The sequence below is a fragment of the Spea bombifrons genome, chromosome 3, assembly GCF_027358695.1.
Source record: "Spea bombifrons isolate aSpeBom1 chromosome 3, aSpeBom1.2.pri, whole genome shotgun sequence".
Lineage (NCBI taxonomy): Eukaryota > Metazoa > Chordata > Amphibia > Anura > Pelobatidae > Spea > Spea bombifrons.
The window spans coordinates 69519104-69525212 of record NC_071089.1 but is presented as its reverse complement, the minus strand read 5'-3'; positions in this window follow the sequence as shown (position 1 = coordinate 69525212).

Sequence of the window (6109 nt, the reverse complement as noted above, 5' to 3'; positions counted from 1 at the left end):
TCTTCCTGAAAGGCGGGACCAGAAGGCCACAACAAATTACGTCACCGAGTGACACGGAGGCGCCGCCATCTTGGTAGGGGCATAGACTGTACTCAGCCGCACGTTGTGAATTCGCATGTAGCCGGTATGAGGAAGCGAAGATAATATCTCTTACGGCTGGTATATACATTAGATTATTTTACGTTACTTGTTACAGCTACATGGTGCAGGAAAACATGGTACTAGTCAAATACGTTAAATCGTATGTTATGTGTGATGGCCTCCTGAAAATGTGGCTAGGGAAAGCCCTGACAGCTCGAATGCCGCTAGTGACAAGAGATTGGCATCCACAGTATCCATTTCCGGCACACTGTGTGGAGCATGACGTCAGAACACCGGGTACAACCGCATGCTGTGCTTTTATTCTGAGCAAACGTTTGGTAAAGGTAATTACCCCTATTGACACATTGGGGTCTATTCACTAAAGGGAGAGTTGTGGTTTCAACTCCTTTGCTTCATTATTCATTATGAAGCACCAACACAGACCGGGGTCTCCAGGAAGAGGGGCAGAGCTGGCCCTGTATAATGCATAGTTCAATGGGCAAGGAGACCTTGACGAAATCTCACTAACTTAACTATACAGACGGACCCTGACTTTACAGAACTGGTAACGAGGTACAGTATATAATAAAAGTCTCGGAGCGGCATAAAACTAGGCTTACGTGCACAGCTGCCCAATGACCCGCTTACATAAGTCGAGGACCCTCTGTACACTATATAGGGTCAGCCAAGCTGTTCTTGTAGCAGAGGCTTATTGGAAATGACCCTTCAGAAGGTGTAGGAACTGAAACACATTAATTATCATTTTGCCCATGATCGTGCAGGACTTCTGGCACTGGGAGGATTAATGGAGTCTGCGCAGGGACCCGCCGGTCAGCGATCCAGCCTATCGCTGGATAACTTTTCTTTTTATTATTATTTTACTTATTTTCACTGATTGGTCTGGACCGATCAGCAGCACTCACTTTTCATGAATGGATCCTCGTGTTCGTTAAGAACGTGAGCCATCCATTCATAATGGAAGTCCCGCATGATTGCTCAAGACTAAACATCCTATTTAAGGAGCATCGTTCAGCCCAGCGTACAGGTGAGTTGGCAACATAAAATGTCCTTTAATCGTTATTTGGTAAATGTTATTGAATGTAGCATTGCTGTGCAGAGGAAACTACTCAAAACCATTGTGAATGGATTGCATGTAAAATATGTACTAGTAAGATAATCGCTAAGCCCTCCAGGACAGCAGCATCATAGTTCCCATTGTACAGCACTACAGAATGATGGCATTAAATAAATAGAAATTACATTTTTTATATGCTTGCTTATTTTCTTTAATTGCAAACCATCTAGGAAAAGCTGACCCAGCATTTTATTAAAGCTTTACACGAGACACACAAAACCTTTTATACTGTTGTGTGAATAGGTGAGTCATATGAAGTCAGCGCTTATGAATGAGCTTATGAATGAGCTTGACAAAGCACAAGAAAGGGGGAGCTGACCCTGCACTGTTAATGCTAAATTTCACATTTACAGCTAACCACCTCTGTACCGAAGGTGGTTTGTGCCCCAAAAACCTGGCTTTCAGCATTTGTACACCAATTTTTCTTTCTTTCAATGAAAAGTTACAAGGCACAAAATGGAACACGTCACCCCCTTTGGCAAACTTGAGATTTTCAAATTTTGTGAAGCCTTATATCAGCACAAAATACCCACAAAAAGTGTGGGGAGACAAGCCAGGACATCCAGAAACTTCTCACACAACCAATTGTACATCATTGCCTGGTGCAGTGAACCATAGCATTCATTTTCATTGCTTTTTCACACTAACCTTTCCACGTTAAGCATTGTTTCACAGGTTACACTGAGCAAAGTGCATTCAGCTGTATCTCCTGATAACAGAACTAGCCCACACAGATATATACATATATATTTTAAATCCACAGGAGAATGAGATGTCACAGCACACAAAATAAGAGGGTTAAATAATACACTATACAGTTAAAATAACAAAAGTATGCCTTTTGCTTTTCTCGTGCACCGGCTTGGCTGAGTGATGCAAGTTATAAACCACAAAAGCGTGTCTGAGAGAGACAAAAGGGGACTCATTGTATACATGCTATATCCATATATCTATGGGTTGTAGGTTATTTTTGTGTAAATTGGATTTGCTTAGATGTGGTTGGCTGTGCTATTTGAGCCCCTCCATGACTGCAGGGATCAGTTTTTTCAGTATCCCAGCTCAGCTGATCCAACTATTGAAAGAGGGCAAACTTGGCACTTTTTTTACTTTATACTTTGTCACTTTTCTGAGGCTCCCAATCTGATAAGAAGCATCCACTTTACATGTATGGGGCATTGCGTTAATTGAGAACACAATAGACCAATTCATCTCAAGATAGCACAAGCCTTCTGGCACAAGGAGGGTTAATAGTCATTTCCCACATCCCATGCATCAGGAACCACCTTGCATGGTGATCCAAAAATTAAAACAGGAACTTTAAAGCTGCTGGTTGGTCCGGACTGATCAGCAGCACTCTATTCATGAATGGATTCTCGCATTCATTGAAAACACGAAGCATCCATCCATTCAGAACGTAAGTCTTGCATAATTGCTTAAAATGCTCTGCCCTGGTAGGGTTAATGACATTTCCAGTGGACGGCATGAAGTGCGAGGCAGTCCCCAGCACCGGGAACCGCTGCTCACGTGATACAGCCTATGCTGGATAACTTTTTTCACTTTCCTTGAATGGGGCATCACGTTTATTCGTAACGCAATGCTTTCATTCATAATGGAAGTCTCCCATGATTGCGCATTTCTTCCGGCATGGGGATAATGAATAGCGGTTCCTGGGAGCAGCCCTTTGCACTGGGGACCACTGGATAGCAGCATACACAGGAGCTCACACCGCTACTTTCTTTGTTACATTTCATGGGGGTCATGATAGGGATTTGGGACACTTTTTCCACAACATGGAAGGTCATGAAGGTTTTAAGGGGTTAATCATCTGAAACTTTCCTAATGCAACGGAAATGTACTTTCGCTGCAGACCAGAAGACAAGGTAGTGTGGCAACTTTCTTTGCAGGGCTAGAACTGCACATGAACATGCATCGGTCTGAAATACGTGATAGAATAAACTCAAATCGCATCCATCTATACACATACACATCCATATCCACACACGCACACATCAAATAAAATACCAAGAATGGCTTTGCTTGTAACTCATTAACAGAAAGCCAGCGTCTCTATTAAACACACACACTTTGTTTTTGTAAATCACTTTATTTATATACATTTAAAAATATGTCTGGAAAATCCAAAGCCAGTAAAATTCAAATCACTGGTGCAATCCCAAAACCAAATGAATGTTATAAACTTCTACACCCCCACTGGCAAAAAGGCAGTAAACAAAACTTTTAGATTTTTATAAACTTGTAATCCAGTTTACATTTTCTGCCGATCCATCGCTTATATATTAAATGTTTCTGTGGAATATAGGTTGTCATTTAGCAGATTTTGATGGCAGAAATGTACAGATTTTACGTACACGAAGTTTCAAGGTCTAAACACTTTCACAGCTTGATATTCAACAGGAATACCAAATAAAAATTGTTAAAGCAAAATCCAGATGTTTGGTTGCAACCGTTGTGGTGGATCTAAGAAGCAAATATTCCTAATAGGTTTTTTTTATTAAAAAGAAAGTCAACTGCTGAATTCACAATAGTTAATATGAAATAGTGTATAATGCACAAAGGGTGAACAAAGCAGGTAAGCACACAAATTAAAACAGGCATTCGCCACCCTAAGGTTTAACTAATAGTGGGTATTAAATTTGAAGCAACTGGTTATGATTTGGGGGTTTCTTCCTCAAAAAACTCTAAATTCAAACACATTTGAAAGAACGTCTTTTGGCAAATTCATGACATAAGCGTTTAGTTTTTTTTTTAATCAAGCAGTTAATCTAGCAGTTCATTGATAGGGGTAATTTTCAAATCCAAGCAGTTTTCCCCGGAAGGATACTTTCGGATATTAACTGCCAAAAGGGATTTTAGAGATTGCAATCTGTTTTTTTGACAGACTTTCTCCAATTTTTTTTTTTTTTTTTTTTTACTTTTTTTGGTGTTCAAAATTAGCCTTGCGTTAGAACTGCTGTAACAAAAAGGTGACAGCTCACCGGCAATGGCAACACATAAGTCCGTGCTCGGAAATAGCAGGTTTAAGTAAGAGCTTCCGAATGTAATACTTTTTAAAGAGGTGCTACAAGTGATGTTCACAACTCCAAATTTAACATTAGATTTCTATGTTCTATTAAAAAAGTTGGGGGGGGGAGTGCTAGCATCATTAAGAGGATATTTATGTAGTTTACAGTGACCAGCTAACAGCTTCCAATAACCTTAATGTTTGAAGTCATGGCAATCACAGAACTTAACCAATGATTTATTGGGATAGCAAAAAAAACCGGAAAAATAATCAATTAAACGTGAAACATACAGACTTATTGGCAACCACTAGGCTAAAAGTAAATGTCCAGTACAAATAAACATACTGCAATGAAACTACAAATAAAAACAATCTCTGTACTAAACAGACAGTTTAATGACACTTAAAAAAGAAAATAAAAAAAAATAAAAACTTTTATTACAAAAATAAGTTACACTCGCCTCCAGCTTACAGTATAAAACAATTTTATTTGCAGGAATGCAAAAATGATTGTTTGTCATGAGCATTTTGAACAGATGACATGTATTCTGAAATTTGTTTTATTTCCTGGGCAAAATAAGTGTATGAAACTACCATGGGGTAAACTGTTTCTTCAGCTATTGTGGTGCCTAATGAGTATGTAGCTCAACTGCAGTATCCCTTTAGCGTTTACTTGGGGGGGGGGTCAGAGACCAAAAATTTTAATCACTTGTCAAGGTGCTTAAGAATATTATAAAAACATACCACCAAATTTGTACTGCACACTAATTATGATCTAAGGTAAAGAGCCCATGCATAAGGGCTCAGCGATGAAATCCACTAATGAGAACATAGTCATCTAAAGCTAAAACTACATTTTATGAAAAGTTCCCAAATATCAGGCATAACTGCATCTCAGTTAGAAGCCTGAATAACAAAAAGGGACACTGCAGTATTTAATACAAGTTGCTGATGTACTTTTTTGGAACATCTGATGTCTTAGAAAAAGTAACATCTCGCTAAACTATTTTACATCCAAATAACTACAATTTCTGAAAGAGCAAAAGGCTGCTTTTTCAGCCACAAAATACGACAAAAGCAAGGCCTGTTGATGGGCTCACAAGGAAGTCTTACAAGCCTTTCATAGGAAAGGCAATATAAGAATGTTACACATTTGGTACTCTTCAAAGCTGCTTCCTCGTGGCACACGTAACAGGTCTGGCTTTCATCAACAAAGAATTTCTATGTACAGTACACATAGGGTATAGTTCAATCCTCTGCTACTGAGGTAGTTAACCAACCCTTTAAAAAAGGTTCTGAAAAGAACCACTATCTGGAATGCCTGACTAACTTGGCTCTGATGATTACACCCGAAACTTCTAGATTTCAACACATCTCAAGCGAAACAAGCATGATTAAACCTTCGGGGAGCAGGAAGGAATACTGAAAGTGTACCAATGGTGGTGGCACCCCAAACGTCTTTCCTGCACAAAGTATACAGCGCTTACTTTGCCACTCGGAGACAAGCCATCCATAAACACTAGATTTTGCCACCAAAGAGGTTGTAGCACAAGTTACTAGCCCCACAAGTAAGGTATGAATATATTTCAGCCCCAGTCCAGTCATCCTGAGGAATTCATTTACACAACCATTTTAATCATCCAGGCTTAAGGTAGGCAACATACCATTAGGCCAAGGAAAATCACAATCAAATGTTGATCAAGCACAGGTTGAGATGACAGAAATGGTTAACTCAGATGACTTCTCTTTATGTGGCAGGGCAAGCACCATTGGAAACCCACATTAAGGTAAATGAAAAAAAAATCTACTTTATGCAGATTTTTTTTGTATTTTTTTGTTTGTTTTTTTTAATAGAGAATAAAAATTTAATC